A 13407-nucleotide genomic window follows, 5' to 3' on the forward strand; every position below is an offset into this window, starting at 1 on the left:
ATTGTTTTAGGACAATACATCCTCTCTGGGACATCGGTTATATTTACTGATTGTAATTTACACAGGAAGAATTACCTTTCCGATCTTTCAATTTCCATATTGCTTTCTCTCTCTCTCTCTCATTTCCCATTTATTTATGCTGTGGATTGCTAATATATTCATTTATATTCCATCCATTTCCAAGGCTGATTTGAAGTGGCATATGATAAAATAGCAAGCATAAAGAAAAATAGCATTGGAATGGAAGGAAAACATATCCTTAAAAAATTAATATAGTGACTTTAGTAGTAAATCTACTTCTGAAGTTCCTAGATATCAAGGCTACAAGACCAGTCAATATTTTGATTAATGCATAGCCTATAGAAAGGGAAAATATATTCGTTCACATGGAGATAAACCTTTTTTCTGATGCTCAATTATTTAATGAATGTTTCAGGCAAATGCAAATGATAGAATATGTAGCATCCTCAAAAATTACTGGTCACAAAAGCAGAGATTTTTTATAGCTTTTTTTTTTTTTAAAAAAAAGATAAATAAAACCTGAAAAATGCCATTTATAAAAGGTAGGTGCATAATTTAAAAAATACAAGAAAGAAGAAAGGTCAGTTGTGACTATTAGTTATTAATTTGAATATAAATCATTCTTATAATATTAAGTGTATTCTCTTAATGCATAAACTCACTATTGTTGCACTGAACTTTAGGTTTAAGGAAGAAAAAACCTGAAATTTGTTTAATTGAGCATAGGAATGCAGGTGATACTTCTTTTTTTTTTTTTATTAATTGGACATAATTTTTTTTACAAGGTGTTGTGCAAAGAGGGTGCAGTTACATAGTAGGGCAGTGTGTACATTTCTTATGATATCTTACAACCTGTTTTTCTATCCCTTGTCTAGGTCAGGTTGACATATATGCAATATACAATGTATCAAGAACATATACAGTATTCACAGACTTGGTCTTTACTGTCTCTCCGTCTCCCTTTGTTAACAGTCATATATCAGGGAGATCATGCCCCTTTGTTTTCTGTGTTCTAGGCTTGTCTCACTCAACATTATTTGTTCGAGTTCCGACCATTTCCCTGCAAATAACAATATTTCACCATTCCTAATCGCTATGTAGTATTCCATTGTGTATAAGTACCATATTTTTTGGATCCATTCGTCTGTGGAGGGGCATCTGGGTTGTTTCCATATTTTAGCTATTGTGAATTGTGCCGCGATAAACATGGTAGTACAAATGCCTTTTTGATATCTTGGGTTTTGCTGTTTAGGATAGATGCCTAGGAGTGGTATGGCTGGGTCATAGGGTAGGTCTATATTGAGCTTTTTGAGAAACCTCCATACTGTTCTCCAAAGTGGTTGTACTAATTTGCACTCCCACCAACAATGGAGAAGGGTTCCTCTTTCCCCACAGCCCCTCCAGCATTTGTTGTTTCCTGAGTTCAGAGTATAGGCCATTCTAACTGGGGTGAGGTGGTATCTCAGGGTTGTTTTTATTTGCATTTCCTTTACTAGCAGGGATGTTGAGCATTTCCTCATATGTTTCTTTGCCATTTTTATATCTTCTCTTGAGAAGTCTCTCTTTAGCTCTTTTGCCCATTTCCTAATAGGTTTATTGGGCTTGGAGGGGCTTAGTTTTTTGAGTTCTCTGTAGATGACCGATATCAGGCCTTTGTCTGTTGCTGTGCTGGTAAATATCCTTTCCCATATCGTTGGCTGTCTTTCTATTTTGGTGGCTATGTCCTTAGCTGTGCAGAAACTTTTTAATTTGTAGTAGTCCCATTTGTCGAGTCTTTCTCCTATTTGTTGTGCCCCTGGGACTCTATTCAGGAAATTCCTTCCTGTGCCTATAAGTTCTAGTGTCTTTCCTACTCTGTCCTTCAGTAGTTTCAAGGATTCAGGTCTGATGTTGAGGTCCTTGATCCATTTTGAGTTGATCTTGGTGCATGGTGATAGGCTTGGGTCTACTTTGAGTTTTCTGCATATGGCTGCCCAGTTCTCCCAGCACCAGTAGTTGAAGAGGCTATGTTTATTCCATTGTATATCTTTAGCTCCTTTGTCGAATATCAGTTGGCTGTAAGAGTGCGGTTTTATTTCTGGGTCTTCAGTTCTAATCCATTGGTCTTCCGATCTGTTTTTATACCAATACCATGCTGTTTTTGTTATGATGGCCTTGTAGTAGATCTTGAAGTCAGGTATTGTGATACCTCCTGCATTGCTTTTTTTGCCTAGAATTGCTTTGGCTATTCTAGGTTTTTTGCTGTTCCATATGAATTTATGGATTGGTTTCTCTATTTCAGTGAAGAATGTGGCTGGGATTTTGATAGGTATTGCATTGAATTTGTATAACAATTTGGGCAATATGGCCATTTTCACTATATTGATTCTGCCTACCCATGAGCATGGGAGGTCTTTCCATCTCCTTGTGTCTTCTTTGATTTCCCTTATTAGATTTTTGTAGTTTTCATTGAATAGGTCCGTCACGTCCTTGGTTAAGTTGATCCCTAGGTACTTTATTCTTTTTTTGGCTACTGTAAATGGAATTGTTTCCATAATTTCCTTTTCTGTTTGTCTATTGCTGGTGTACAGAAAAGCTGCTGACTTTTGTGGGTTGATTTTATATCCTGCTACTTTGCCAAATTGGTTTATTAGGTGTAGGAGTTTGGGTACTGAGGTTTTTGGGTCCTTCAGATACAAGATCATGTCGTCTGCGAATAGGGATAACTTGATTTCTTCCTTGCCGATGTGGATCCCTTTGATGTCCTCCTCTTGCCTTATTGCTATGGCTAGGGATTCCAGCACTATGTTGAACAGAAGTGGGGAGAGTGGGCATCCTTGTCTTGTTCCTGATTTTAGGGGGAATGACTTAAGTTTCTCTCCATTTAATATGATATTAGCAGTTGGTCTGTTGTATATGGCTTTTATTGTTTTGAGGAATGTTCCATCTATTCCTGTTCTCTCCAAAGCTTTTAATAGGTATGGATGTTGTATTTTGTCAAAGGCTTTTTGGGCATCGACTGAGATAACAATGTGATTCTTGATTTTAGCTCTGTTTATGTGGTGAATTACGTTGATTGATTTACGGATGTTGAACCATCCTTGTGACTGAGGGATGAAGCCTACTTGGTCATGATGTATGATATTCTTGATCACTTTCTGGATCCTATTAGCTAATATTTTATTGAGGAGCTTTGCATCTGTGTTCATTAGTGATATTGGTCTGTAGTTCTCTTTTTTTGTTGGGTCTTTGCCTGGTTTGGGAATTAGTATGATATTAGCTTCGTAGAATGAGTTTGGAATTTCTCCCTCCATTTCTATTTCGCGGAAGAGTTTGAGGAGTATTGGAATTAGCTCCTCACTAAAGGTTTTGTAGAATTCGTTGGTGAATCCATCTGGGCCTGGGCTTTTCTTAGTAGGGAGGTTCTTGATTACCTCCTGTATCTCACCGTAAGTTATTGGTTTATTTAGCTGATTTATTTCTTCTTGGTTCAGTTTGGGCAGTTTGTACTTCTCTAAGAATTGATCCATTTCTGTAGAATTATTGTTTTTTGCTGAGTAGAGGTTTTGGAAATAGCTCCTTATGATTGTTTGAATATCGTGTGTACTTGTTGTAATTTTTCCTGTGGAGTCCCTGATTTTACGAATATGAGTCTCTTCTCTTCTTTTTTTTGTAAGTCTTGCAAGGGGTCTGTCAATTTTGTTTATTTTCTCAAAGAACCAGCTTTTAGTCTTATTTATTTGTTGAATGGTCTTTCTATTTTCAATCAGATTTATCTCTTCTTTAATCTTTGTGATCTCTCCTCTCCTAGTCGTTTTAGATTCTGTCATTTCTTGTTTCTCCAGTTGTTTTAGTTTCATCGTGAGGGTATTCACCTGCTCTGCTTCCATTCTTTTAATGTGGGTGCTGAGTGCAATGATCTTGCCCCTCAGAACTGCCTTAGCTGTGTCCCATAGGTTTCTTTGTGATGTGTTTTCTTTGTCATTGTGGCTTATGAATTCGTTGATTTCATCTTTAATTTGATCTGTGGCCCAAGTGTTGGATAGCAGCGTGGGGTTTAGCCTCCAAGAGTGTGTATAGGCTCTGTGGTATCCTTTGTTGTTGAGGGTTACCTTTAATCCACTGTGGTCAGATATAATACATGGGATGACGTCAATACTTTTGTATTTGCTGAGGTTCTTTGTGTGGGCTATGACGTGGTCTATTTTGGAATATGATCCATGGGCTGCTGAAAAGAAGGTGTATTGGGTCTCTGTGGGGTGAAAGGTTCTATATAGGTCTGTTAGATCCATTTGGGAAATGGTGTTATTTAGGTCCTCAGCTCCCTTACTAATCCTCTGAGTGTTGGATCTGTCTCTTGGAGAGAGAGGAGTATTAAAGTCACCCACTATGATTGTGTTTGCGTCTATCTTGCTCTGTAATTCTTTGAGAATTTGCTTGACATATGTCGGGCCTCTTTTGTTTGGTGAGTATACATTTATCACCGTGATTTCTTGATCCTGGATTTTTCCTTGTATTAATATGTAGTGTCCTTCTTTGTCTTTTTGAGTGGACTTTAAAGAGAAGTCAAGCTTGTCTGAGATCAGGATGGCTACACCTGCCGTTTTGGTGGATGCATTTGCTTGGTAGATCTTGCTCCATCCTTTCACTCGAAGCCTGTTTTTGTCCCTTGCTGTAAGGTGGGTCTCTTGTAGACAGCAGATGTCAACTTTTTGTTTGCGAATCCATTCTGCCAGTCTGCTCCTCTTTATAGGGGAGTTTAAACCATTTATATTTAAAGAGATCAAGGATAAGGGTGTTTTTTCTCCTTCCATTTTCTTGGTGGGCTGTTTTTTCTTCTTTTTTTTTTTTCTTCTTGTCTTTAGTGAGCTTGTGTTTCTGCTGGGCTTTGGCTATTGAAGTTTCTTTCTGATTCTGTCTGTGTGTCTTTTACGATCTCTGTTGGGTGGGGTTCCCCTCTTAATATTCGCTGTAGGGCTGGTTTTTTATTCACATACTCCTTTAGCTCCTCTTTGGTGTGGAAAGATCTGGTTCTCCCTTCGAATGTGAACTCCAATTTCGCTGGATATTTGATCCGAGGTTGTAAATTGTTATTCTGGAGTACTTGGATGGTGTTCTTCCACTCGCTTCGAGCTTGGTAAGTTTGTGTGGATAAGTCGGATGTTATTCGAATCCTCTTCCCATTGAAAAAAGTTTCCTTCTTCGCTTTGGCTGAATTCAGAATTTGCTCTTTAATCTTGAGGTCTGAAGTCTTGAATATTATGTGCCTTGGGGTGGCTTTCCTGGGGTCTGGCCTGCCAGGTGTCCTATAGGCTTCGGTTACCTGGATGGGGTCCCCTGTGAGATTGGGGAAGTTTTCTGCAATAACTTTATTGAGAACATGATTAAGCCCTCTGCTCTGATATTCGGCTCCTTCTTCTATTCCAATTATGCGCAGATTATATCTCTTGTCTTTGTCCATTAGTTCCTGGATTAGTCTTCCCTGAAGCTTCACCTTTTCTTGGAGTGTGGTCATTTTCTGGTTGTTGTCAGCTGCTTCATCGTCCAGGCGAGAGATTCTGGATTCTATATGGTCTACTCTTTGTGTCATGGTTTCAATTGCGGAGTTTATGGATGTCAGAGAGCTATTTATGGTTGTCATATCAGCTCTGATCGTGGAGATTTCTTCCTTTAAAGAGTTGTATTTTAAATCTATTTTTTCATGCATTTCAATTCTTAGGATGTGGAGATTTTCTTTAAAGGCAGCTTGCATTGTATCCATTTTTGCTTCCATTTCTTTAAAGCAGGTTTGCATTGTATCCAGTTTTGCTTCCATTTCTTTCTTGGCTTCCTGGGTGTCCTTCCAGATTTCCGCTCTAAATTCCTGGAATTGTTTTCTGATTTCATTTCTGACGCTTTCGATCATTCCTGTTAACATGGCCTCATTTGCTTTTTTAGTCTCCATCTCCTCTTCAGTCGTGCTGCTTTTTGGAGCTGGCGAGTTGGCTTGCCCTTTGATGAACTGAGTTATGTTTCTTTGTGATTTGCGCATCTGGAGATCTGGATGGCTTCTCAGGTTTGGTTTCCAGGTGATACTTCTAATAAAGATAATTATGACTTAATTTTACCAAAATTATAGCTATCCTGTCTGACACTTTCATAACTTATGTATGTATGTATAGATATGTAGATAAATAGATATATAGATATAGATATATTTCCCCCATAATGAATCAAACACTTCAGGAAAACCAACAGAGAGAAATTTGGAAGCAACATTTTCTAAAACTATTCCAATCCAATCTAACCTATTTAAACAAGAGATATCCTGACACCAATTCACTAAACCTTTTAGTATGATTATGAGATGCCCTGTGTTCCATCATCATATTTTTGGATGGATGCAGTGATTTTCTTTTCAAGTTTTAGCAAGGATTTATTTTAGCAAAACAAAGTTAAAGTGGGGTGGGGGAGAAAAGTATTTCTTATTTCACATTGAGGAAATGGGAGTTAAAGACACCATGTGTGTCTGCTGTTGTTTGTTCCCTTTGTTCATTCTGAATAGGGCAATGATCAATATATTCACCTTCTAATATATTTACTGTTTGATGAAGAAAATGTTGCATAAATGCTTGAGTACAGTCCTTGCTCACTATTCAGAGGGGTTCTGTTGGTTCCACCTAAAAGCCTGTGGATGTTCCAGCTCCTTATATACAGTGGTATATACTACACACATGTTCATGCCCTCCACTTTACTTCACATCATCTTGATGCGATGTAAATGTCATTCTGAAATCATATTTAATGAATGGTGACAAGAAAGTCTGTAGAAGTTCAACACAATTTCTAAATAATCTTTTTAAAGTTGTAATTTTTTCATATTGAAGATCTGGAGCCCATAAATATAGAGGATAGAATCATACTTGTGCTTAGAACAGTACCTTTCTCATGGTAAGGACTCAATTTGTCCTCAATGTGGAAAGGAACAAATGTTTTTCAGAGTCCTTCCCATGTAATATACAGCATCAAAAGTAAAAGAAACCAGGACAGTTTGAGAAAAGCATGCAGTGTTTTGCACTTATTATTTAGACAAAGAACGCTTTTATGAATGATGTTACATTTCTCCATGTCTTCAGAAACTTTGCTCATTTTCATGATTTTACCAATCCACTGTGGAATATGTCATGCTATTGGCATATTTTTGGAACTGACTTTGTAGCAGATACAAGGGAAAAAGATGGAAACCTATTTGGAGGCCTCTAACAAGTCAGATCTAACAAGAGTAAGACATAAGGTCTATTCTCACTGGTGAGTTACAAGTGTGTGTGTGCGCACATGTGTGTATGAAGTGGAGTTGGAGCTTTGTGGGAAACAGAAAGAACAAAAAAAAGTCTGAAGTCATTCAACAAGTTCTTCAGAATTCTTAGAGAGATAACAAATTGTTAGAAGAAACAATGGCTCAGTGTTTAAAAGGAAATTGTGAAGGTTAACTTTATGTGTCCACTTGACTAAGCCATGGGCTAGCCAGATATCTACTTAAACATTCTAAGTGTGTCTAAGTGTGTTCATGATATTAACATTGAGTTAAAGCTGGTTGCCACCCAGTGTATGGATGGGCCTCATAAAATAAGGTGAATACTTGCTAGCATAAAACCACAAGTATTCTTCCTATTTGCCTAATTATCTTTGAGTTGGGATGCTGGTCTTCTCTCTATGGAGTTGGATTGGACTAATACTGGCTTTGTTGCATCCCTAACTTGTTCCTTAGGAACAAGTCTTAGGAAAATTTTCAACCTATACATACACACACACAAACACACACACAAACACACACACACAAACACACACATACACACACACAGAAAGAGGGAAGGGGGAAGAGGAGAGTAGAGAAAGTAGAGAAGAAAGGTTCTTCTGTTGATTCTGTTTGTCTAGAGATCTCCAATCAAGAAGGTAAAGAAAGGAGAAAATAAAGCACAAGAAATCTCAGTATTTTAATTTACTTAATTTATTATATTTTAAGTAACTGTACAAAGAAGTTGGCATCCCACAAAACAGTTTATGAATATAATGCATCATGATCAATCATTTTCACCGCTTTGAACATTCTTTCTCCTTCCCCCAAACTCTCCTTTTCCTTGCTTTTCTTAATTTTGTAGGATATATATCCATTTTTTTTTTATTTTTTTTTTGCCAATCCTGGGCCTTGGACTCAGGGCCTGAGCACTGTCCCTGGCTTCTTCCCGCTCAAGGCTAGCACTCTGCCACTTGAGCCACAGCGCCGCTTCTGGCCGTTTTCTGTATATGTGGTGCTGGGGAATCGAACCTAGGGCCTCGTGTATCCGAGGCAGGCACTCTTGCCGCTAGGCTATATCCCCAGCCCCTATCCATTTTTTTTTGTTACTACATTTTCCACATTTCTTATTTTAACACTAGATTGAATCCACCATTCTAAGCATTATTTTTAAATCTGTACCCAGTTAGAAGGTGAAGATTCTCTTAAATGCACTGTAGCCCACCATACTTCAGGTCAGACAGAATAGACTCTTAGAGCTATGGTTTTAATAATCAGATCTGGATTCTGCTTAGAGGGAAATCTTAATGAAAGAGGAGAGGAGACAAGGGTATGTGAAGGAGAGATAGAAGAGGATGAGAATGGGGGAGGGGACAAGGAAAAGTAGAGGAGAGACTAATCCTATGAACACTGAATAATTTTTCAACTTCCTTGTTTTTTCCTTGCTGATTTCTGGTGATATTGTTTCCCCCAAGAAATGGCTGTTCCCAAAACTTTATTTTGTGTTAGCATTTTGTTTTTCTTCCAAGGGAGACTCTAATAAAACTACAGGGTGGGGAAGAGGGGGGTGGGAAGTTGCTAGTTATTTCCCACGGAAATGACTGTGATTCCACAGTGGCACTTCTATCACATCTTAATCAGCATGTTGTTAATAAGAGAATTCTATGCTGGATAATAAATATGACCAATTAGTGGAAAGCAAAGCATGGAGGGGGTGGCGTTTCCTGGGGAAAGCACTCAGTTCTAGAGGAGGGCAGAGGCCAGATGGCCCTGGATGAATCACGTTCCATCACTGTCCTGCTGCTTTGGGAAGCGCGATGCCCAGAGCAGGGGCGCCGGATTGCCAAAGCCCAGAGCTTAGGTCCTGATTCTGCCAACTAGCTCGGTCACCTTGGACATTCCTTACATTCTCTGGACCTCATATTTTATTTAAGCTTCGAGGTAAAAAATAAGAATGCCTACCATTTACAAAGTGCCACAACTATAAATGGCCTAAGTACAGGAGCTTCGTAGCATGTGAATGGAATGTATTTGGTATTCGATAAACGTTCATTCATCCTTTATTCCCTGTGAGAATATTCTCATTCACTTGTTCAATTATTAATTTATTCAGCAAATATTCACTGACCAACTCTAGGCTGCCAGGCACAGGACAAATCACTGAGGACAAAATGATGACAAAGGGGGGAGAAAACAATCTTCAGCTATCACGAGGACTAAATTATTATTGTCATCATTTCTACCAAGATGACTTCTGATGATTAGAGTTATAGTTTCCACGTCTGGAATTATTGGGGTCCCTGAGGCTCTGAGATTAGGAGACAATCAGTTTGCTTTAATGCGGAAAAATAAGGCTCCACATCTTTACCGCCACTATCACTAAAACCAGAACCACCACCATCACCACCACCCAGGACCGCCATTACCACAACAGTGGTGATGTGGTCTAGGTCACTGGACTGCAGGAAGGTTGGTAGCATTGTGGCTTTCTGTCTAGGGTGCATGAGCAGTACTAGAGAAGTTTGAAAGTCACTGCTTTCATGACAAGGATTTTATAAGTTCAACAGAAGCTACTAATGTGCCACTTATGCAAAAAAGGCTATGCTAAAGAGAGTCAGTGTGAAATCACCCCACATGTTTCTGGCCTCCTTCAAGATTCCAATGGCACACATGGATGATTGATATATGAACCCTAATCTTCAAGAAAGAGATCAGTTAGGCTAGGATAGCTAAGAATTCAATATTGCTTTAAAATAATGCAAGTATATATAAATGTATCAAAGTATATATTTATATATGTACATATGTATGCATATATATGTACATATATACACATACATATACATATGTACATATATATACATATATATATATTCCTGTGGATGCAGCTTAGTCATAAAATGCATTCACAACACCCAAGTCTAGTGGCACAAAACAACAAACCAGAATCTGGTTCAGTCTCATTTTTCAGTTTCTGCCTCCCTCAAGGGCAATGTGTTTGCTGACTTCAAGGATTAGTTGTGCCTAATTTCCTATTTATACAACAGAAATATCTGTTTTCACTAAATGTGATGTTTTGTTCACCTGTACCATCTTATGTAAATGTCATTCCTTCCTGCTGCTGCATAATATTTTTTTGTTGAGAACCTATTACAGTTTATTGACTCATTTGCACCATTGGATAATTTTCAGTCTTGGACAATAATGGATAATGATACATGAGGAAATGTAACACATAAATCTTGGTGAAAATAAACATATGCTGTGTGGTGTTTGTTTCTGAGTAGAAGTATTAGTTATGCATGTATATATGTATGTTAAGCTTTGGTTTAGTTTGGACATTAACCATATCTTGAACTCCTAGGTGTTAAAAGCTCAGTCCTCACAATGGGGTAATATTCAGGGCAGTTGATACTTCATTAGGTGGTGGAGGTTGGTGAAATATCTTCTGATCATTGCCTGAATGCTTTTGAAATGGATTATAAGACCCTGACCCTGCCCTCTCTGTGCTCCTGACACTCAAACAATCATTTTCCCTTTGTGTAAGTTCATTCACTCAGGTAATTTGATACAGTGCTGGAAAACTGACTAATATAGTACAAAACTAATTTGAGACCCCTTCATGAATGCTGATGTAGATAACTACTCTCCAGGCTAGGGCTACTCCAAATCTAAATAGTATAGAGATCCTCTGGAGTTTGTTCAAATAAAGATTCTAATCCAATCTTGAGGCCAAGATAAAGGTGTGTGTTTCCAGTAAGCTTTTAGGTGATGCTCGTACTTCTTGCCCAAGGACCACCAGTCATGTAGAGGGACTATAGACCAAAGGTCTCTACCCAGATACTACTGATAGGGTCATATAATCTTTATGCATTCCATCACTGCCGACACTACTCACTCCATGCCAGTATCCCCTCTCAAGAGGTGAGAATTAAAAATCACCTCAGGCATTTCCAAAAGTCACTTGGATGGAAAAATCAATCTCAATGGAGAACCACTTGTTTAACATTTTAGACACAGCTCCAAATCACCTCCATGGATTTCAGGTCACATTAATAAATAGTTAATTGGATTAAATAGCACACAAATATTGCTCGAGAATTCACTGTAATGAATGTTTAACAATCTTGATTCAAAAAGTCCTATTTATTGTGCCATGCATGGGTTGTCTGAGCTACTCAGATATTTATTATTTGTTCTGTGGAAGGTGAGGTAATAATGCTTGTGATCTTGAGGTACTTTTCTGATGATGTTACAGATGTAGCAGGTGCCCTTGAAGAAAACGGTAGAAGAAGAATGTCAGGATTCAGCAAAGTAATTGACCCCTTGCCATCACCTGTGTCCCTCATATCTCTGACTGCTGTTCCAAATTACCTGCAAATGCCACTCCAATGTGCCAGTTTGGGCACAAAATTACTTGGAAGGTATTAGGACATAAGACCCAAGAAAGAAACTTTTAGAATAACAGGAACCAAACACACGCAGATATACAGGCACATATGCAGACATACTTCCATGCATGCATATGCGCACAAAGACACTCATGCCTGCAAATGCACACACACACATACATGCATGCATTCTCACATACAGTCAGGCACACACATACTTGCACACAGGCACACACATGTGCTCACACCTTGCCCTGCTTTGAAGGCTGAGGAAGAATTACATTTTGTGCACTTTTCTTATTATTGAAATTGTGCATCTGTGGTATCTATCATGGCGTTTCCATACCCAGTCTTCCTTTTGTAACTCCCTGTGACCTCATACTGGATCATTCTACCACCTTGAAAGCAAGATTTTCTGCTAGTGCAGAGAGGAGAAATAACTGACCTTCACTGCTCTTGTCCTTTAATTTTCTCTAGATAAAAATTCAAGGAAGTTTCAAATCATGTAGTACAATGGACATCTTAATGACCACAGTTGTTATTAGTAGATACCACTATCTTTTCTCCTCTCTCTTTCTCTCTTATAGAAGTGGTTCTTGCTACAGTTATTTTACTCTTTCTTTAAAGAAAGAGTGTGCCAGATAGAATAGAAATAATCAGAATTCTGAATGCCAAATGGGATTCAAAATACCTATGAATAATCTCAGCGTAATAAGCTCTTAGCTCTGGCTTAGATAAGAGATCCCAGCCATAAAATAGTACAAGAAAATTGATGTAAAGAAATTGTTCAAAATGTAAAGCCTATATCTTTTGCATTTGCAAGACTTCAATTACCCTTACCCTGGTAGTTTCTAAAGATACAATCTATTTTTGAAAGGGGCAGAAAAGGTCTAAAGGAAAGTCTTCACATTGAAAACAGCTCTAAGGTTTCCAACACCAGATATACTAAGAGTATATGGGGTTGCTTTGTTTGCTTCTCAATGAATTACTAAGCCCAATTCATCCATACTGCAGAACACCTACCACATGCTATTCAGCACATGGAAGAGGCAAGAACATGAAAAACATACCCAGTTCCTTCTTTAAGAACTCCATGTCTTAACACACAAGTATGATATATACCTACAGAATGATTATTTTTATCACCACCATTGCACCATTGGGTTATCATTATTATCAGTGCTCTGAGGATTCTATGCATATTAAAATGTCCTATGTTGCTGGATGCTGGTGGCTGACGCCTGTAATCCTAGCTACTTGGGTGGCTGAGATCTGAGGACCTTGATTCAAAACCAGCTTTGATAGAAAATCCATGAGACAGTTATCTCCAATAAACCACACCAAAACTGGGTGTGGCTCAAGGTGGTAGGGTGCTAGCCCTAAGTAAAATAGCTCAGGGATAGCTCTCACACCCTGAGTTCGAGGTTCATGCTAACCATAAAATTATATTATGCCATAAGAGGTGGACAGATACAGAGCTACAGATTTTCTAATGTTTTAGCTATTTTTCTGGAGTACAAAATTCAGAGGAAATCTTTTGAAGTAACCCTTTTAGAATGATGTTCATGTGTAAGTGCAAAAACGAAGGGAGGAAGGAACAGTTTAAAAATAGCTTTATTTGAGACAATGGGACATCGGCTAACTAGGCAAGAAAATATGATGTGTCTGGGACACATTACCCATTGTGGATAGACGATGTCAAAGAGGTGAAAGGATGTATTTGGACACAAATTACTTTGGGCC

Source organism: Perognathus longimembris, chromosome 10 (genome assembly GCF_023159225.1).
Source record: "Perognathus longimembris pacificus isolate PPM17 chromosome 10, ASM2315922v1, whole genome shotgun sequence".
NCBI lineage: Eukaryota > Metazoa > Chordata > Mammalia > Rodentia > Heteromyidae > Perognathus > Perognathus longimembris.